Source organism: Pyrgilauda ruficollis, unplaced genomic scaffold (assembly GCF_017590135.1).
Source record: "Pyrgilauda ruficollis isolate IOZ18807 unplaced genomic scaffold, ASM1759013v1 scaffold150, whole genome shotgun sequence".
NCBI lineage: Eukaryota > Metazoa > Chordata > Aves > Passeriformes > Passeridae > Pyrgilauda > Pyrgilauda ruficollis.
Genome location: NW_024513655.1, coordinates 217,068 through 239,430, shown reverse-complemented (window position 1 = coordinate 239,430; position 22,363 = coordinate 217,068). Strand labels below are relative to the sequence as shown.

Below are 22,363 nucleotides of genomic sequence, written 5' to 3'. Positions count from 1 at the left end.
CTCTTCATCACAGCTTATCCCTTTTTTGGAAAAAAAGCTCTTCTGTGCAAAAGGATAGGGACAGGGGAGTCCCTGGTGCATCCCAAATTCAACACTTCTGGAAGGTGAGATAGGAATGAGGAAGCAAGATGCTTTTTGCAACATCAGCCACCTTTTGCACCAACAAAAGCAAATCTTCCGTGGGCTCCTGTTGCTAAAACCAAAGGGAAGAATCCTTCCCAGCCTTGGGAAGTATCCTGCTGGTTGGGAGGGGGTTGCATGAGGAAGATGGGAAGGAGAGACAATTCCCTCTGACCCACAGCTGGCTCACTGCTCTGGGGTGACTTTATGATGCTTGTATCCCCATCCATCTTTTTAGCCCAGCAATAAGTTTTGGACATTAAAGACTGGTCCTGAGAGCGAAGCGGGGGGAGACAAGAAGCGTGGAGTTTGTTTTCAGAAACTGCACTTGCTCCCCTGCATCCTGCTCCTGGACTGTGTTGTCTGCAGAACACACAGGAGGAGAGAGCTCTCCTCTGCATTTAGTTAGTTTTTAGCTAGCTGAGGCAGAGAAGTTCCCTGGACTGTGGTTTTTCTTTTCTTGGAACTGTTGAAACCTGCTCTGGACTGAAAATCCAGAAAAAACACTGAGAGCTCACACCTGATAAGAAACTGAGACAAAAAGGGACTTTCTGAATTTGCCATCTCTTCAGAACAGCAAGAGATTTTATTGCTTAATATTGTTCTTTTTTTTTTTTTTTTTTTTTTTTTTTTTTTTTTTTTTTTTTTTTTTTTTTTTTTTTTTGTTTTTTTTTTTGTTTTTTTTTGTGCTGGTGAATGCTTTACCTGTTACATAAACAGTTTTTTTCCACTCTTCTCCAAGGAAATATTTTCCTGAACCAGTTGGGGGAGGGGCTACTTGAACCTGCTTTCTAGAAGAACCCCTTGGAGGTTTTCTCCCAAATTTGCCCTAAACCAGGACACTCACTCACAGGGATCTCTGTGCAGTCTGACCAACACGAGTTGCCCAACTGGAACTGGAAAGAGAAATCAACAAGTAAACCTGTGCCACATTGCAGAGGAAAGTGGAAAATAACTTACCAAGTCATCTCTGAGCTAGTTAAGCTCAACTGAAAAACTCCATGCATAAATGAGTATATTCAGAGATTTTCTGAATCTTTAATTACCTCCCGTTCTAAAAACCCCCAAAAAACCCTAAAAAATCCCACTCAACTACACCCACAAACAAATAAAACTCCCCAAACCTGTCTCTGGACCCCCACTATTCCACCACATTCTAATGTTTAAGTTACAAAAGAAGCAGCAGATTGGTTTTTATTTCACAGTCACCCTGGTACCATCAGTCATTGACCTTATCAGTTCCCATACAGGCAGTAACCATGAAATCAGATACTCTAAATATTCTAGTGAAAAACAACAGGATTTGGGGAAAGCCCAGTTCCTTCTGGAAATCTGTACAAGCAGAAGGAAAAGGAGATGTTTCCTTATACTGCTTCTGGTAATAACAGTAATAAAAAAATTAATAGTCAGGAAATAAAAGGCCTGGAGAAGCACATGGGGAAAGGGAATCTGTGGGGTCAGTGTCCACACCACATGAATAGGCTCACCACGACAAATCTGGCCACAGCCAGCATTCCCCATGCTCTTCCCAACTTTTGGAAACCTCTGTTTGTCAGAGAAAGGGACAGCCTGACAAACACCCCAGCAAGGCATTTGACTCCCTTATTTTTGACCACAGACTGAGCCAGTCACCAAAACTTCACCTTCACCTGGGGTTGGACACAGTGACCTCCTTAGCTCCTGCCCCTGGAGACGTGGACTGGATGTGGTCAGAACAGTCAGCTTTCATCCAGCAAAGTGACTGCATTATGAAAAAGTGATTCCCACTTCAATCAGAGAAACCATCTGAATTCAACTGAGATTCCTGTGGCTGCTGTGGGCAAAGAGCATCATCTAAGGTAGCTCTCACAGCTTGAGAAGATCACAGAATCATGGAATGGTTTGGGTTGGAAGGGACTTTAAACCTTACCTCATTCATGTCATCAGCAGGGACACCTTCCACTATCCCAGGTTTCTCCAAGCCAATTCCCTGTGCAACCTATGCCAGGGCCTCAGCGCCTACTTTTTTCCTAATATCTAAACTAAATCTGCTCTCTCACAGTTTAAAGCCATCCCTCTGTGTCCTGTCACTCCAATAGCCTCTCTCCATCTTTCCTGTAGGCCCCCTTCATGCACTGCAGGAAAGCCTTGTTGAGTCCCAGTACTGCTGCTGGTGTACTGGGGACCAGAACACAAAATTTGTCCCAAAATACCCTTGAGCTGCTCTTTGTGTCCAGCTGTTGCATCTACCACATACCCAAATGTGCCATGCATTTTAGTGTGACACCAGCTCCTCCATCCTGCCTTGCCTCCCTCTCTTTTAAAACACAGTGTTCTTTTCTTTCATGGTACACTAAATTTCCACAGCTCTCCATTATGGTGCAAAATAACTTAAGACATTTCATTTGGGATTGAAATGGGACTTGACATTGTTTTTGTTTCCTGTTTCAACACAATATCTGTTCTCACTGAGCCCCGCTAAAAAAACTCTTATTCCCCACAACGATCCTTGGCACCACAATTCCTCTACAGGCTAATTAAGGAAAAAAGCTAGAGTTAGCAATAATTATTTGTTGAGGACAATTCACAGGATCTGAGGATAACTAGGGGCACCCACCCAAAGGATGCAGCAGTGCAATGGGATCCTGGGGGGAGGGCTGTAGGTGCAGCACAGGGGAGCAGCATCTGCAGCTTCAAGAGAAACATCACAGCAGGATGCCTGCTATTCATGTACCTTTGACTTCAGAGATTAAATAAAGAGCTCAAACTATATTGCTTTGCAGAAAAAAAAAAAAAGGAGAAAAAAGGAAAGAAAAGAGGTAAGGGAGAATTTGATTAATCAAGAAACTGCTTAGGGATATACACCCAGATGGTGTCTCACATCAAAGGCCCTTGAAGATAGAGCTCCACCATTCCCAGCTCTTGAGTGCTAGCACAGGGTAGGTATGTCCATCTGAGGGGTCTGTATGACCCAACAATTCAGCAGCAGAATCTAAAACAGGACTGGAAAAGGCACTTCTGCAATAAATTATACAGTACGAAAGAAAATAAACCTCATTCCTAGTGCTGAGGTAGTGCAGGACTTGGAGGCTTCAGAGGAAGATGCCAAGAATGCCAAGATAAACACATAACTCTGGGGTTTGGGGCAGGCTCTTCCCAGTCCTTCTAGAGCTTTCATAGAACCATGGAAAGGTTTGGGTTGGATAGGATTTTAAAAGCCATCCACTGCCACCCTGCCATGGCAGGGACACGTTCCACTAGCACAGGTTGCTCCAAGTCCTGTCCAACCTGGCCTGGGACACTTCCAGGGATGGAACAGCCACAGCTTCTCTGGGAAACTTTGTGCCAGTGCTTCCTGAGAACCCTGGGAACACCCTCCTGCTGATGAGCATTCCCCCTGGTCCCTGGGAACACCTGATGAGCATTCCCACATGCTCAGGCTATCCAAAGGCCCTCCAGCACCAGGAACCAGAGGTGACAGCTGGCACTCAAGCCACACATGTCCCCTCCACCAGTGTGGGACAAGGGTCATGTTCCTCCTCTGTCACAGCCTCCAGAGGATCAAAATTCCCCCTTGAAGAAGAAAAAGTCTGAACCTATCACATAATCACAGCAATAATTTTTTCAAATTACTTGTTTGCCAGCACCCCAGATTTGGCTTGATGAATTTTAAATAGTTTTGGTCAAGGCACTGCAGCCAAACCACTGGGAAGGAAACACTGAAAAATTGTTTAACTTTTTTTTAGAGTTTTGTATTTTTAAACAAAGGATTTTTTGTTTTATTTTGTGGTGATGTACACTGGATTTCCACAACTCTCCATTATAGTGCAAAATAATTTAAACCACATTTCATTTTGGATTGAAATGGGACTTGACATTGTTTCCTGTTTCAACAAAATAAAAGTATCTATTCTCATTGAACACAGCCAAAAACACTCTCATTCCCCACAACTATCCTTAGCACTATGATTTTTCTACAGGCTAATTAAGGAAAAAATTGAGTTAGCATTAACTATCTGTTTTATGACCTGGTGTTGAAGAATATTCACTGAGAATCTGAGGATAAGTTGGGGCACCCACCCAAAGGATGCAGCAGTGCTTCAGGAAAGATTTGCAATTTAAAGTGTTACTGTAATTCACTTGAAAGTTAGAAACCTCAGGAAAGTTCACACATATTTTTTTTCTAAAGAGGAAAATAAGGAATATGGGAACTCCCACTCCCCCAAAAAGAAGGGGCACTGGTACAGCCCTAATTCTGCTGGCAAGGTGGAACACCAGGCACAAGCCCAGTGCCAGCCCTTTCAGGCTTTAACCTCCCAGCAATGCCTCTGCTCTGGCTTGTTCCCAGTTCCACGGGCTGCTTTGCTGCAGGAGAAAATATTTACTCTGCAGAGACTATCAGGCACTGCACAAGATAACACCCAGGGCTGCAGAAACCCCAACAGATAAAGCCTCGTGCGATGCCCCGCTCCATCCTTTCCCGCTCCCTTTCAGGTCCAACTGGATCTGGTGCAGGGCGAGGGGACAAAAAGCCCCAAACAAAACAGGTTTTCAGGGCAGTGCTGCTGACTTCTTGTTTTCCAAGCCCTCTGCCACCCAGCCCCTGCGGTGCTGCTAACCTCTGCTGATCCCATCAGGTGGTTTAACCGGGAAGCTTAGCAGTAAGCCCTGCTCCTGTGAGGAGGCGCCACGTTACGTGGGTTATTCTCTGCCCAGTCATGGAGCTCTTAGCTCCAAAATCCCAGCTACAGCTTACAGGAAGAAAATCAAGTGCCTGAATGGAGGAAATTCATCCCAGGTTGCAATGTTTTGTTGTTAGGCTAGATTTAATTTTTTTTTTGTGTCCTAGGCTTATTTTTTTAATGTTGAAGTACACGTTAAACCCTGTTAACATGCTGCAAGTCCCTGTCTTGCTGGAAAAATGAAGAATTTGGTATCTCTAAAAGGCACCTGGCCTATACCTGTAGCCAAATCAACATACTATAAAAAACAAAAGAGGCAGGTAGAGAAGGGAGAAACCACCGTGGGGAGGACAAAAGGAAGCAAAATATAGGGTAGAGAATAAAAAAATCATGATAGGCACCAAAAAACAAAAACAAACAAAGAAAAAACAGGGATCAGGAAGGACAACACAAATGAGATGGGGGATAAGGGACATAAAAATGGGACAGGCAACATAAAAGAAGGGATAGAAAAGAATAAAAAATGGGATAGGCAACAAAAAAAATTGAATAGGTAATAAATAGAATGGGAGGGGTAACTACAGAAAAAAAGGGATAGGCAACAACTCTGTATCCAAGAACTGGGCAGAAAGTGGAACTGCACATTTTCACCTGTTAACTTTGGTAGCCAGAGCATTTCTGCAATAAGACAATGCACGTGTACAGTCAGGGCAGGGTGAAGAGGAGGGAGCTGTGATGAAGACCATGGCAGCAAAGAAATCCCTCCAGCGAGGCTGCCTGGAAAGTCTGGCAGGCTGGGACCACCAAACCCAGCAGGATGGCCAATGGAGCAGGAAAAGCAGTTCACAAGTACTACACTCTTCTTGGCTACAACCCTATTCTCAGGCTTCACCTAGCGTGAGTGAAATAATATTATTACCAGGAGACAGACAATAAATCAAAGAACAGCTTGGAAAAACCCATGAAGCCTCCTGAGAGCCAAGGAAACCTGCACTGTCTAGGGAAGGGCGAGATTACAATAATTAGGTCAGTTGGCGATAAGCCTCTCCAGCACACACAGGCACACACGCGCTGCCGCTCCACCCGGGAGTGCTGATACCCCCAGGAGCTGAGAATCCCAGCAGCAGAACACCAGGGGCACGGGAAACACCAGGAGCAGAAAGCCTCCTCCAGCAGCAAACAGCTGCATCTGCTCAGCTCCCGGTCTGGGGATCGGTAGGTGAAGCTTGGGAAACTCTGATGGGATACTGGAAAATTCCTTTGCTTTGAGCTGTGGTTCAGCAGCCAACGTGTAACTTGAGTGTGAGATCTGGGTGTGCAGCTTGGAAACAGCAGCAGGACTCAGCTGGAGGAGGCCCTGAGCAGGTTTGATGTGGAAGCTGGCTCTGCACTGAGCAAAGGGCTGGACCAGAGGAGCTTTCTTCAATCCAGAATAACTCCAGGATCTTACCTATGGAGGTCTTCCCTGAGCCCAGACTTGCACGACAAAGCAAAAAGACATACTTTAAGCTTAATGAAACCCAGAAGAAACTTCATAACACAGCAAGGGGTCAGGATGACCTTTAGGAGAGGAAACAGGCTGACATGAAATTCAAGTACATGACAATCCCATTTAGCAAAGCTGCCTGCTCTGGGAGGCAGAGTGCTGAGGCGAACACCTCGTGTGTGGAGACACGAAGTTTGACTCCATTTCTCAGAAGGCTGATTTATTATCTTACATATTATACTAAAATACTGCATTAAAACTATACTAAAAGAACAGAGAGAAAAGATGGTTAGAAGGCTACAAAGAACAAGAATAGAATAGAATGCATAACAAAATCCTGTGACTGCTCACAGCCTCGGTACAGGTGGCTGTGACTGGTCATCAATTAAAAACAATCCACATGGACCAGTGGAAGATGCACCTGTTGCATTCCACAGCAGCAAATAATTATTGTTTACATTTCGTTCCTGAGGCCCTCAGCTCTCAGGAGGGAAAAAATCCTAGAAAAAGATTTTTAATAAAATATCATAGCTACAGCAGAGGATGGTCCCATGCAGCGAGTGCTGAACCGGGTATGATGAACTTCTCCTGGAGAAAGGGAGACAGAAGTTTTTTATTACTCATCTCTTCCTTCCTGGATGGTTTGCCATCAGCTCTGCCCATGCTGGCAGTGTCGCAGCTCAAGGACTTGAAAGACCCACAGCTGCAGGCCCAGAATGTGGGCTGGGCTGAGATCACATCCAGATGTTTGACCCCAGATCAAACAAACAGGAAGGGCAAACCAAAGAGGAGGATGTGCTCAAGGCTTCAACCTGCTCTTGGCTCTTCCTCCCCACCTGTGCCATCATCTGCCTGTCTCTGATTTGGCAATCTATTACTGGGGCAGCCCAGAGCACACAAACCAGTCACCTATTGCTTGGGCTTTCCAGTCTCCTTCCTTGCACTGATTTGAGTTGAACCACCACCTTCCAAAAGACATTTGCTTTTCTTAACAGAGGAGGCAGACAATCCCTCACTGGAGCCTCCATATTGATTTCTAAGCTGCTTCTTTCTGAACACTTCATCAATACTCTTACCTGCCCCTACAACCCACAACAGATCCTCAGAACAGCCCAAACAATAACAAACAGCATGAGATGGTTTTGTGAAGCCTCTTGCTTGCAGTCCACACAGCTGTGTTGATACCAGCAAGCTTTTCCCACCTGTCAGCTGTAGAATATCCAATCTCTGCCTCACTCAGGTGAGACCTCATCTGCAGAGGTCCCCAACAGCACAAGGACGTGGAGCTGCTGCAGCCAGTGCAGAGGAGGCACGGAGATGCTGCCTAGGAAGGTGTCCCTGCACACATTAAGGTGCTTCCCACCTAAACCATTCCAGGATTGTATGATTCTCTGAATTTATTAAGTACATCAGGATGTAATTACTCCACTGACTGACTAATCCAAGTTAAACCCAACCTTCACACAAGAATAGCATCCTACAGACTCAACTGTTTTCTGTGCGCTTCATGCACCCATGATGCCCCTACACTCACTCGTTCACTAGCCAAAAACTAGCAGCCCCCATTAAATACACAGAAATAATTTTCCATATTCCTAGGTCATGCAGAAGATGTGCTCTGACCTCCCTTCCAGCACATTAAAATACAGCGACTACCGTTCCCTCTGTACTTTTAATCAAAGTTCACCTCTTTTTTTGTTAAAATAATTGGCTAATCAAACCCATTGCTTCCAAGCTGACATCCCTCCTAATGCTTTAATCAATAGACAGAGATGTTCAGAAGGCATCTAATATGGCCTAAGCAGAGCACAGGATGCTGTGAGGACAGGTTCATTATGTGGCTGGACTTGTTAAAAGAGGAGAAAAAAGATGAACACAAGCAAGTCTAAGCCCAAGAGAAGTAACTGGAGTATTTCTAGGTATGACCAAATTTGTCCTTCCCAGCACTACCTTCACCACCACACAAATATTAATTTTGGATGCCCAACCTCCTTGTGCTATAAAGTAAAGCAGTAAGCGATGCATGCTGGAATTCCCTCAGCAGATCAAAATTGCTCTTAGGGTTTGAGTATCTGATTTGGGAGCAGAGTGTTAAGATTCTAGAGGGCTTGGGAGTTTCATCTCCTTTTTCTCTGCCCTTTTCCCCTTTAGAGAGAAGCAGAGCTATGCTGGCTTCCAGGGTAGAAGAATAATTAACCCAAAACTAATGTACTTGTTTTTTATACAGAACATGGGACACCAAATGCCTGGTATCACTTAGAGTGGCCGATGATTTATTGGCTTCCTTGCTGAGCAGCAGTATCTGAAAGCCCTGTGCAGAGCAGAGCAGGCAGTGTGTCCTCCCTGGTATTTAGCAGTCGTTTCAGCCCTGCCATGAAAGGCAAGCTGGCAGCGGTCCTGCACGGAGCCCGTGTCACCATCCATCCATCACCCACACCTCCCCACCCACCATCACCCAGGCGAGCAGGGCATCCTCCAGCAGCGCCAGCAGCCGAGCCACCTCCCCTCCTGGGAGAGCCCATGACATCACATTCCATCATTTTTTTACAGTATGACCAGGCCAGCCCTCGAAATTCCATTTGGCTGGCCCTTCCTCCACAGATGTCCGTATGGATAAGGAGCAGACAGGAGACCTGGAGCTGCCACAGGTCTGGCAGCATGACCTGCTCGCTGCTTCGCTCTGCTCCTGGCACAGGAAAAGATCCTGCTGAGGGCTCATCCTTCCCCACCGTGCCCTTCCCTGCCGGAACGTGTGGCAAGGAGGCGGGAATGCTCCTGCTGAATGAAGCGAGAGTGACTGGAGGTGCTCAAGGAAAAACTCGGCAAAGGCAGCAAGGGATGACTGTGCAAATCAGAGTGGGGGAAAAGGCTGAGTCACTTCCTCCCCCACAGCCCTAAATAGAGAAGAGCGTAAGGAAAACCATTCTCCGAGCTGACATAAAAGGAAGAGAATCCCCGGTGTAAAAAAAAAAAAAAAAAAAATTTAAAAAAACAAAAATCAAAGTGCACATAGTGACAGCATAAGGGAAAGGGACAGAAGAGGCAGCCTCCTGCTGCAGCTGTAATGGGAACAAGAGCAGAGAGGGGCAGAACACCATCCCTGGTTCCTCTGGGAACTGGAAGCTCGCTAATCACTTTTCACAGCAGCTCCAGCTCCAAGGCAAGTTCATGGGCCATGGCTGATGCTGAAAAGCCACTGCAATGCTGCCTCATCTTCTTCAGGTGATGCTGCCAGCCATGACCTCAGTCCAGATGGGAAACTGGGCTGAGCCTGGCAAGTGTCCAAGGAAGCTTTTGGGGACAGAATTTACCCACACCTCAGCCTGCAAGGACTCTGTGTGAGCTTGTAGATGATAACACAAGGAACACCACTGCCAGGAGCAGTCATAGTATAATACCTGGGAGAGGAGAGGAGAGGAGAGGAGAGGAGAGGAGAGGAGAGGAGAGGAGAGGAGAGGAGAGAGGAGAGGAATTTGGGTAGGGAGGGACCTTTAATAGTTATCTAGCATCATCCCAACAAGCCCTCTGTGGCATCATCCCTATAGCCAGGTCCTCCTTTCCCGTGTTCAAAATTATTTGGGTATTTCCTTAAATGAATTGTAGTGAATTACTGAGGTAATTTACTTAAGAATTAACCAACCTGCTTGCACCCAGACACATATTATTTAGGCTCATGACTGATGCAGCCTCTCCTTGCAAACAAGAAAGAATTTACATTTCCCTTTCCTACCCTCTTTCTTACAGCCTTTAAGTTCTTATCTCCAAAGTGTGCCCTCCTCTGTCAAATTTGGCTGATATTAGTCCCTGGGTTAAAAATGGTTCTGGAGGAATAGCAAGTGACAGTCAGTCCAAGTGTATAAGCCTCATTTCTACTCATTGGGGAAAAAAAAAAAAAAAAAAAAAAGCAAGCATAAAAACAGGGGAGAAGCTTCAAAGTGACTGCAGTCGATAAATGAATCTTTCACCCTATGTGACAAAAATATATCTATCAAAAAAAAAGTGAAGCAAGTGCTTTTTCTCAGAATCAATTTTGAGAAAAACAACGTGTGCTCTGCAGATGCTCCAAAATGCAGGATCTGGGGAGGACCAGTGCCCTGAGGTGAATCTTGGCACCAAAAGCATCCTGGCAGGGAGGGATGCTGCAGCTTTGCTGACACTCCACGGGGCTGTGATGTCCTGCCCATGACTGATGCTGCTCTGAGCACCTGCAAAGGCAGGAAAAACACTCATCTGCCTGTGCCTGGCTAGCACAGGGATGGACAGAGCAGGGATGCAGGGAGAGATGGAAAACTCAGCATCCACCACAAGAGCTTTCCAGAAGTGTCTGTTTCATTGCAGAGCTGCTGTCAGGGCATGAGAGACTGCTGATCTCAAAAGAAGGGGGAAAAGCTGGGAGACAAAACTATCCACCACCGCAGCACAGCCCTCATCCATACCCGTGCCCTCCTCTTTCTGCAGAGGCCTCTGCACACATCACAGCCAGGACCTGAAAACTTCACCTGGTTCATCTATTCACTGGCAAGGATGAAATGTGCACATGGCAAGAAAAATACAGAAATCACTTCCCAAAGCAACCCCCAAGCCTCCATGTCCTCCTGCAAAACCTCCTGCTGCAAAAATTACTGCTGCAAGCTTCATGATCACCAGCCCAGCTTCCTGAGCCAAAGAAAAATAAAATCAAAGACGCCTCCAAGGTGATCGTCTGGCTGGGAAGAGACATTCCCTGGATCAACGATATGCCCTGATTTAAGGGAATACAATTCCCATGGGTTCAGACACACACTCCTCTCTCCTCTCACTGTGCAAAGCAAACACCTTCTTAAACATAAAACGTTGTTATTAACCTCCAGCTGACAATCACAGCACAACCACAACCCTTCCTGCTTCCTTTTCTTCTCTTGCTGAGACACACAACATGGTATTTTTGATGACAAGTTATTAAAATGCTCTGTGGCTTCACTGCACTTGGACACGGCGCCCAGGAGTCCTCTAGCCCCAGGGGATTTGCTTCTGGATGGGTAATACAGGGAAATGCAGCACCCAAAAGCAAGCCAGCATTTAGCCTGGAGAAAAGGAGGTTCAGAAGGAACATTCTCACTCTCTAGAATTCCCTGACAAGACGGTGCAGCCAAGTGGAGGCCAGACACTTCTTCCAGGTAACAAGTGACATGACAAGAGGGAACAGGTTCAAGCTGCACCAGGGGAAGTTGAGACTGGGGACTGGGAAAAAGTTCTCTACTGAAAGGGTGGTCAGGCACTGGCACAGGCTGCCCAGTAGAGTTCCTATGTCTGGAAAGTGTTCAAAAAGCACGTGGATGTGGCATTTGAGGACATGGTTCAGTAGTGAACATGGTGGTGGTACTGGACTAATGATTGGATTTGGTACTCTTAGAAGTATTTTCCAACCTTAATGATTCTGATTCCATCCTTTGCAGACTACTGCTTTGGGCTAGGTGACTGGTCCTAGACTAGACCATACACCTGCCACTGACTGGAGCAAACACTTCTATGCAGGATGAAAAAATCCTTTAAAATTTACTCCATGTCAACTCCTGCAAAATCCCTGACTAAAAAACACCAAGGAGTGTTTCTGCAGACACTGCCATCCTTCACTGCCACCTGCAGAAGCTGGTGGCCCCAAAATGACATCCCCATGGACCACATATGAGGAGCAGCAGCTCACAGCCACAGGTGAGCCCAGCCTCTACAAAGCTGCCCCAGCCCCAGTTTCACCCAAGACTGCTCCACCCAAAATCAGCTCCATGTCGCTCACAAAGCTTTGGTTTCACAACAGAGGCACTCAAAGCTGGTGACAGCCAAAACCCCTGAAACATCTCCAGTGCATTTCTGTTGTAGCTCAAGAACAATGTGGTAGCACAGATAGACGTGTGAGATTTAATCAAGTTATGTGGAAAAACTCAGGGTCACAGCTGCTTATTTCATAGAAATACAGATTCCCAGATTGGTTTGGGTTGGAAGAAATCTTAAAGACCACCTGGTTCCACCCCCTGCCATGGGCAGGGACAGCTTCCAATATCCCAGGCTGCTCCAAGCCCCATCCAACCTGGCCTTGGACACTTCCAGGGATCCAGGGGCAGCCACAGCTGCTCTGGGCACCCTGTGCCAGGGCCTGCCCACCCTTACTGACAAGAGTGTTCTCCTAACATCCAATCCAAATCTACCATCTTTCAGCTTAAAGCTTAAATTCCCCCTAGCCCTATCAGTGCTTGACCTGGCAGCAGAGCATCTCAGCACTAATTTGGAGGATCATGGGGTGTGATCCCCAACATATGGTATGGCACAGCTGGTGTCAGGGACCTTGGCTGCTGCAGTGTGACACCCTCCTGTGCCACAGCCTCCCAAGACACCCCTCCCATGCCAACCCAACCACTCGTGTCCCAAGCCAGCAGCCACACAACACAACTGGCAACAGTCTGGTTGTGAACACCAGCCTCTCCCAAGGTCCCAGTGAATGCCAGCCAAGCAACACAGCTCCTCCAGGATTTCAAGAGTTCAAAAGCATTTTCCAGAACTAATTACGAGCCCTGCTAATGGCTCCCTGTCGTAGGTGCCTGGGCAAGCAAGCTGGTGGCAGCTGTGTGTCTCCCAGTGGCTTCTGCTCTGGTGCAGGGCAGGCTCCAGTGGTGGTGAAGCCTTTCCAGGGTGGAACAGCCTGTACAAACCAATCCCAGAGAGCTGAGCCTGCTCCCAAAGGAGGGAGAAGTTGTTTTTTTTCTGGGTTTTTTTGTGTTTTTTTTTTTTTTGTTTGTTTGTTTTTTGTTTTGTTTTTGTTTTTGTTTTGTTTTGTTTTGGTTTTTTTTTGTATTAAGGCCAATTGCAGTGGGTTGACCCCGGCTGGAATCCAGGCAATCGCCACAGCAGATCTCTCCCTCCCCTCCACAGCTGGACAGGGGAGAGAAAACAGAGCAAAAGGGTCATGAGTTGAGATAAGGACTGTGAGAGATCCCTCACCAAATACCTCAAAAATCGTGGGCAAAACAGAATTTGAATTTGCAATATTAATTGAATGTATTAACAACACAATCAGAGCAGGAAAATGACAAGTAAAATAAATCTTGAAAACACCTCTCCCTCATCCCTCCCTCCTTCCCAGCTCTACCTCCTCCCTCAGTGGTGCAGGAAGACAGGAATGAGGGTTATGATCAGCTCAGAACAAGATGTTCCTGCCACTGCTCAGGGAGAGAAATCAGAGGGACAGAAGTCAGAGTCCTCCCCCTGCTCCAGTGTGGGGTCCCTCCCACAGGAGACAGTTTTACATGAACTTCTCCAGTGTGAGTCCATCCCATGGGCAACAATTCTCCATGAACTGCTGCAATGTGGATCACTCTTCCATGGGGTGCAGTCCTTCAAGGACAGGCTGCTCCAGCATGGGTCCCCCCATGGGGTCACAAGTCCTATCAGGACACCTGCCCCAGCACGAGCTCCTGTTGCCACAGATCAGCATATCCCTGCCAGGACCCTGCTCCAGCATGGGCTTCCCATGGGATCACAGCTTCTCTTGGGCACCCCCCTGCTCTGGTGTGGGCTCCTCTAGGGGCTGCAGGTGCATCTCTGCATCCCCACACCCTCCATGGGCTGCAGGGGAATCTCAGCTCTGGCACCTGGAGCAGCTCCCGCCCCTCCTCCTGGCCTGAGCTTGGTGTCTGCAGAGTTGTTCCTCTCACATGTTGGCACCCCGCTCTTCTCTGGCCACAGTTACAACTGTCAGTGACTGGTAAACATTTTATTTTCTTCTTAAATCTGTTATCCCAGAGATGTCACAATCATTCCTGATGGGCTTGGTGTTGGGGTCTGTGTTGGAGCTGGCTGGTGTTGGCTCTGCTGGACATGGGGGATGCTCCCGGCAGCTCCTCACAGAAGCCACCCTGATAGCCCCCCATTACTAAAACTTGGCCATGCAAACCCAACAGACCCATTCAAACCACAGGTGAGAAATAAGATGCTTGTGGGCAGCCACATGCATCCTCAGGTGATGTGACACCAGGGGATGGGGGACACCACACAGCCACCCACCCTTGCTCTCCACCCCAGGGACAGCCCCACCACGCCCATGTTACCCCACCCACATCCCTTCCCATCCTGGTGGAAATGCAGATGTTGTCCACCACCACCCCACCCCCTGCATGGATGCAGCCGTGCTGGGAAAGGAGATGAAGCTGAGCCAGCTGCCACAGAGGAGACGCCCTCGATAAATGTCTGCACGTTATGAAATACACCTGCAGCATGTTCCTGGCCGACAGGTGTGGCAGGATTTTGTGCTGCAGAGACAGCAGAGGCAGAAGTTTGGTTCTGTCACCACAGGTTCCCCCACCACCCTAGAAACCAAGTTCTTCTTCTCCTGTACCACAACTGCTATATGCCTGGGGGACAGGGAGGCTGAGGAGACAGGAGCAGTGGCCTTTCTGCAGCGAGCACAAGACTCCCAGCCAGCCTGGAGTGCCTAAAATCTCAGTAGCCCACAGACTGCCTGAGAGGACTCTCCAAGAGCTAACTCAAAGCACCAAAATCTCAAACCTATTAATTTTCCATCATAAGTTTTCTGCAATCCATCCATGATAGAGACACCACCTCCCATTCCTGGCCACTGCTGAGGTACCTCTACATTTCAGAATGACAATGACAAAGCAAAATCCAGCAAGCCAAGACTGACCATGGCACAGCTCACGGCAGATGTGAAAGAAACAAAACCTTTCATTTTAGAAGGGAAGCTTAAATGCACAAAAGTTTTAAGAACATCCAATGTTCCTCCCATTTAAGTCTGAACTGAGGAGGAAACATGCTTCTGTTAGGATTACCAGCAAGGTATCTACATTGTAAAGGAATATATATATATATATATATATATATATATATATGCGCAAAAATGTATATAAATAAATAAAAATAAAATAGCCAGAGTCTCAAACAAACAGAAGATGATTGGTTGCCTACAGTAGCCCTTCATTTCAGGTGACACAGTAATCTGCTAATTATCTTCAAGTGGCAGAACTGCCCCTTCTCCGAGGAGTTTCACAACATCCCGAGGCATTTATGGAGATTACTCAACCAGAAGCCTCAACACTTCCAATCTTCTCTTGTCCTTTCCCCAACCTGATCCTACCCCAAAGAAAGCAGCAAACTGTTAACTCTGAAACTTAACAATGGTGTAGACATAAATGTCTTAACAGTTCTGCCAAAGCGAAAAACAGTGATATCATTAATGATATGTAATTGCTCCATCAGAAAGGAAGAATGTTAAATGTGTCCCAAACAGCTCCCAAAAAAGCTGCCTCCACCTTCCACAGAAAACACAGGGTCTTGCCATACTTTTAGCTACAGCTCCTCACAAATATACAGGACCCCAAAGACTCAACTGAGCAGCAAGAACATGAAATTAAATCAGGTTCTGAAGGGTTTTCTTGCTGCTTTGCAGAGACCTGTGGGCAAAATCTCAACCAGTGGCAACTAACACAATTTCACACCCTTCCTACTGGGGAAAGACCAAGCAGGAGCAAGGATGGCTGCAAGGAGAAACAGAAGAGAGAGACACAAATTGGGAAAGAAGGGGAGAGCAAAATTGGTCCTCACAGGAGATCACAGCAGAATGAACTCAGTCACGGAGTTCACCCCAACGTGAGGTATTCCAGAGAGCAAAAAGAGTATTGTTACCCTCATTCAAAATCAAGTGCTGAAGAAGAGACTTCTGGAGATAAAACCCAGCATCCCACCATCTTCCCTTCCACAGTCTGGATGCAGGGCTAACATCCATCAAGTATGTTTCCATGCTTTGCATTCCATTTTTCACGGCTCTCAGGAACCCTCCATAGACCATTCCCATGCCATCTGTGGATCAGGCTGACCCAGCTATGGGAACAAACATGCCAAACCCAGCCAAGCCCCTCAGGTACCTCAGCCCTCTTCCAAACAGCATCACAAAGGCAGAGCTGGAGTTCAGTTCATCTCCACAAATTCTCTCCAATCTTCCATCCAGCTAGGTGCTGGACTTCACCCCCCGGATCACCCGAGACAAGTCACTTCCCTGCATCACCTTCACCTGCAGCAGCATCCAACTGCTGCTTTAAAAGCAACCTGAGATCTTATAAATGATAAAAAAAAAAAATGCACAGCCTGAGCTTTCCAAAACAGCCACTGCTCGTCTGTGCCAAAGATAACACACTCAGTGCAGGGCAACCACAGCCTACAAATCTTGGCTTGAGGGGATAAAATGCAGCACAAGGTTTTGCTCTTGAACCTTGGGTTCAGCAATGGCAGAGCAAAGGCTTTATGATCCTCACAGGGAAAAATAATGTTGGTGGACACAACAGAATGGCTTTTTCCACTCACTGGAAACAAGGTGTGAATATTTGCTAGTCAAGGTCACATAAATCATAAGCAGAGTGGGAGGTTTCCTTCTCCATGCCGTGTGGCACCCCCTGCCAGGATGTGGATGCTCAGAGGATGGTCCACCATCAAAAAGCCTTCCCAGGTTTTGTTGAGAAGGGACTATTAAATGATCTGGTCTTATTTTGGCATCTTTGCACTGAAACAAACAACCTGGAAGCTCAGTCTGTCTTCTGCTTCCTCCCATCTCCTCAATTTCTGTTAACAAAGCTGTGATTTTAAGCTTCATCCCGTACCTGCCTGAATGGTGGAGAAAGAGCAGGGTGGATTACTGGAGAAGGAATGAACGTGGCACCCTTGGGCACATGGAAATGGCCCATTTGAGAGAAGCACCCAGGGTCTGGGGCATTGAGAAACAGCACCTGCCCCTTTCCAACCTAATGGCATTGCTGCTTCGTCCACTGTGGAATCCCACGGGTGGGAATCTCACCCCTTCCAGAGAAGCCTGACCCTGGGAATGGCCCCGGGAGGTGAACCATAGTCTCACTCTATGGAAAAACCACTCCAAGGACTGAGTTTCGAGGCACGGGGAGGCCAGTGACACCCAACAACTGTGCCTCCAGCGTCCAGCATTTCTGGGGGCAGCTGCGGCAAAAAAAAACATCCCACGACTGCCGGCTGCTCCGCTGCCACAGCATCTGTTGTCCCCTACTGTCAACCCACCACGGCCCGCGAGACCACGTGCGGCCAGAGTGACTCTGCAGGAAAACGATAACCTTAAAACGACAACAAAACCGGGTCCCTGGCGAGCCCTCGCTCGCTACAGCCGGACCCAGCCCGCGGGCCGCCCCTCCCAGCCGGGACCATCCCACCGGAGCCGCGGCCCCGCGGGGATGCTCCGCGGGCACCTTTGTGCTGCCGTGCGGGCTCCGCCGCCACGGGCACGGCGATGGCCGCGGCTGCTGCGGCGGGGACGCGACGGGCTCCCCGCGCTTCTGCCCACGGGGGGCTCGCCCCGGGCGGGGCTGGGGGGCAGCCCTGCCCTTCTCCGGCCAAACGGGAAGCTTCCAGAGGCCGGGAGCACACCCCCAACCCAGCCCCGGAGCTCTCCGCGGGGAGCGCCGCATCCCGGGGGGGCCCCGCGGCCACGCACGGGCTGTCACCGAGAGGGGGGGACCCCCCCGGGGCGAGGCCGCCGCGACACCGCCAGCACCGAGAGCTGCCCAGAAACCGGCTTCATCCGCGACACGACCCCCACATCCCCGCGGGGTCCGCGTCTTTCCAAGGGAGACAAAAGCCGGGATGCGCTCCCCCCGCTGCCCCCCTTCGCTCCCCCCCGGGCCGGTGCTGTGTCACGTCTCCTCCGGGCCGCGCTTACCGTGCGGGGCCGGGCGCGGTCAGTGCCCCGCTGAGGGGGTCATGGGCGCGGCGCGGGGCACAGGGGGCGCGGGGGGCTCCGGGGGCGCCGCCCGGGAGGACGCTCCGGCTCCGGCTCCGGCTCGGCAGAGGGACGGGCCGGGGCGGCGGGCAGTGACGCGCCGCGCTCCGCCCGCGGCCCGCGCCGGCCCTGACGGGAGATGTAGTCCGGGGCTGCGGCCTGCCCGCCGCGGGGGGGCCGCACGGCGGGGATCTGACAGGGACACCCCGAGTGCCGCACCCCCGGGACTCTGACAGGAACCCCCCGGACCCCTCAACCTCGGGATCCGGCAGCGAACCCCCGGACACTCCCACCCCTGGGATCTGACAGGGACCTCCCGCCCCTCGCACCGGCGGGGCTCCGAGGGAGACTCCCCCATCCCATAAGCCGGGCTCTGACCGGGATCCCGCAATCCGGGAAGGGACAGGGGTCCGGGAGTCCCGCACCGCGGGGATCTGACAGGGACTCCCACGATCCGGGACTCCGGATTCCAACAGGGACCCCCCGCACCCCGCGGGGATCTGCTGCGGATCTGCTGGTCCCACAGAGAGATCCCTCACAGAGATCCCCCGCATCCACCCCTTCGAGGGCCTGACAGGGACCTCCGGACCCCACAATCCCGGGATGTGACCAGGGACCCCCGGATCCTGCACGCCGGGGATCTGGCAGGGAATCCCAGATGCCCAAACCCTGGGACCCCTCAGCCATCGAGTCCCAAACCCTCCGGGGCAGGTGAGAGACCAGCCGGGCTCGGAGCAGGCTTTGGGTGGTGTTAACCCACCCAACACAGCGCCAGGGGCAAACACTGACTCGCGTGTCCTCACCTGCATCCATCGGGATTCAGGTCAGAGCTGCAATCGTCTCCTCACGACAAAGCAGCATCCAGCTGGGCTTCAAGGAGTGGGGGGTTAAACTGGGCAGAAGAGAAGGAGACTGCAAGTGTTTCACAGAATTACAGAATGCTTTGGGTGGGAAGGACCTTAAGATCATTCAGTCCCACCCCCTGCCATGGGCCAGGAAACTTTCCACTATCCCAGGCTGCTCCAAGCTCCGTCCAGCCTGGCCTTGGGCACTGCCAGGGATCCAGGGGCAGCCACAGCTGCTCTGGGCACCCTGTGCCAGGGCCTGCCCACCCTGCCAGCCAGCAATTCCTGCCCAAGATGCCAAAATCTGTGCCTGCCCTGTGGCAGTGGCAGCCATTGCCTGTGTGCTGTCCCTGCAGGCCTTGTCCCCAGTCCCTGTGCAGCTCTCCTGGAGCCCCTGGAGGCCCTGGCAGGGGCTCTGAGGTGTCCCTGGAGCCTTCTCTTGTGCAGGGGAACAGCCCCAGCTGGGCCAGGCTGGCTCCAGAGCAGAGGGGCTCCAGCCCTGGCAGCATCTCCGTGCCTCCTCTGCACTGGCTGCAGCAGCTCCACGTCCTTGTGCTGCTGGAGCCAGGGCTGGGGCAGCTCTGCAGGTGGGCTCTCACCTGAGCCCAGGGCACAGGGGCAGAATCCCCCCTGCCCTGCTGCCCACGCTGGGGATCAGCCCAGGGCAGGGGGGTTCAGGCTGGGGCAGCTCCAGCTCTCACCCACAGCACCCCCAGCTCCTTCTCCCGGGGCTGCTCTTGATCCATTCTCCAGCCATTCAGTGTTTGTGCCTGGGATTACTATAACTCACATGTGGGACCTTGCGTTTGGCCCAGTTCTCAAGCTTGCCAAGGTCCCAGTGCATGGCATATAAACCAAGTGTTTCTATATAAACACACAAATTTCTGAGACGAGAAATGTGAAAACCGGAATTTAAGCACCTTTTAAACATCTCTCTAGCCCACTGGTTCCCTTCAACTCTGGTGCTCAAAGCCACCCAGAAATGTTCCTACAAGCAATTGAAACCACTTTCTACTTACCACACCAGGCTCTCAAAAGCACCCACCCAACAATCATCCCCCTTTTCTTGTGGTTTGGGTTGTATTCAAGAGGTTAACTTAATTTCTAACCATGGATTCTTTGTTGCTCCCTGTCTGATTCAACCCTCACACTCATCTGGATAAATGGATCACGTTAATGAACATCAACGCAAGGACTGCAGCCATAAATTCACCAGAATTGCTGGCCTCTGAAGAAACCTTAATTCTACTTTGACAGCAAAATCGGATTCCAAAGATCTCTCTCCCTGCTGTGCTTTATTTTGGGCCTTATCGTTTGCTGGGCAGGTTGTCATGACAACCTGATATTCACCGGAGGGTGGCTGTAATTGGGAGAGCACATTGTTAATTTAGCTCCAGATTCCTTTTATTTTGTTGTATTTTAAGCAAAGGGGGACTGCCTAGATTTTCATATTTTTATCTATGATCATACTATGGTTTAATTATTAATCTCAGTGCCAATAGCATCTCTCCAGTGACGGCTGAGCTGCAGAGCTCACCAGGGCAGAAAACGGCTCTGCCCACATCCTTTTTTCCCAGCTCATCTCCTCATGCAGCCTCCCCACATCCCCTCCAGCCCTCAAGCCCCTAAACTGAGAGCCCCCAGGCCCAGGATTTCACAGGGATGCTCCTGCTGTATGGGAGTAGGTTGGGGGAGAAAAAAGGTGCGACCTATTCTTGTGTTAATGGTATTTTTTTGGAATTCCAGTGTCAGCTTTAACCTGAAAACAATTCATCTCAGATAGTTATTTAGAACAACTCGCTCTCTGTGTAGAACACCAGCCCATAATATTAACATGTGAACATGCTGGCATGTATAAATCCAGCTCCTGGATGGGAACAGCAGGTCCTGGCCCCACATGCAGGGACCTCTCTGTGCACCCCACAGCAGGTCCTGTCCCCAAACACTGGGACCTCTCTGTGCACCCCACAGCAGGTCCTGTCCCCAAATATTGGGAACTCTCTGTGCACCCCACAGCAGGTCCTGGCCCCAAATATTGGGAACTCTCTGTGCACCCCACAGCAGGTCCTGGCCCCAAATATTGGGAACTCTCTGTGCACGCCACTCCTGTCCTAACGTGCTTAAGGCATGTTTGGCTTAGAGACATCACAAAATGCCACCAAGAACTCTCCTGAATCCTTGCTGGAAGTTGAAAGGTGTCAGGACTGGGGGCTCAGGATTGGGAACTCGGATGGATGCTGGATCAGGACACACTGACTCCCAGCCTGAGATTTTTGTGAAATGACCCATCCTGCAGAGCACGGTGTCTGTGGGAGTGTGAGAGGGAGCTGGGTTTGTTTTTCTGGGGGGATGTGGACGGGTGGCAGCAGGGTGGCAGCAGAATGGCAGCAGGATGGCAGCAGGGTGGCAACAGGATGGCAGCAGGGTGGCAGCAGGGTGGCAGCAGGATGGCAGCAGGGTGGCAATAGGATGGCAGCGGGGTGGCAGCAGGGTGGCAGCGGGGTGACTAAAGCTGAGCCCACAGAGGGGTGGGTGCCAGACTCCGGAGCTGGTGCCGTGTCTGCCGCCTCACCGCCACGCTCCCACCCCCGCGTGGGTTTGAGGCTCCCTGGCCATGCTGCTCATGGCGTTCGTTATCCACGTGTCCCAGCAGGAAGAGAGGGCAGCTTTCCGGGGACTGAGGACTTTTCTCCAGGAGCTGGCACAGCTCCAGGTCCAAAGAGCAAAGTGGAGCTGCCGAGCCTGTCCCCATGCCGGAGCAACCCTGCTCCCCTCAGCCCCTGTGAGCTGCACATCCCAACCTCCTCCTTTCATCCCTGGCTTCTGGCTTAATCCCATCACAGCCTAGAAAGAAGTTGGGAAAGGAAGAGGATTTCTGCTTAAAAGGAAAAAGAAAGGAGAGGAGTTGTAAAAGCCGGGGATGGAGGAGGGAACAGAAACATCCTTCTTTCAAGGAAAAGATGCTGTGGCTGCTGTTCTGGGTACCATATGCCAGGTAATAACACGAGATGACTCAGTGTTTGGGAAATTAAATTGGCTCTTTATTAAAAGCATGCATTTAGGCAGGTAGTGAGGTGTCAGGGGAGTCCCTGCATTGCCTTAGCAGAGGGAATTCAGGCAGGATGTCTGGCTCCTTATGCTGCCGAGCACGGAGTCCACAAGGTGCTGGAACACATATCCAGCCTCAGCATCCTCCCAGGCTGCTCCCATGGAAGCACTGAGCATCTCTGGGAAGACCTTAGGAGCTCTTCCTAAGCTCTCTCCTACCTAATTCAGTGGAAGCTGTTGGGTCCCTGCCAGTGGGAAGCGCTCCAGCCTCAAGACTTTTGTCCCAGGAAAATAGCAAGAGGCGGAAAGAGCAGCCGGGGACACGAAGATATTTGAGAGCACAAGCTCCAGCTCAAAAAATGCTGTGCCAAACTCTAGTCTTGCCCTGGCAATAGCCTTTAAAATGCCTTAGCAATGGTAGGAA

At 50.0% G+C, this 22,363-nt stretch overlaps 1 protein-coding gene across 3 annotated transcripts in view; it reads right to left on the bottom strand.

The window, feature by feature from the left end:
- CTIF (cap binding complex dependent translation initiation factor) overlaps positions 1–18,025 on the bottom strand; it is a 145,083-nt gene extending 127,058 nt beyond the window's left edge. For all 3 annotated transcript variants that reach the window (XM_041461661.1, XM_041461663.1, XM_041461664.1), the window contains exon 1: positions 17,987–18,025. The gene's annotated coding sequence lies outside the window, so the exon portion shown is untranslated. The remainder of the gene's footprint in view (positions 1–17,986) is intronic.
- Positions 18,026–22,363: the final 4,338 nt, after the last annotated feature.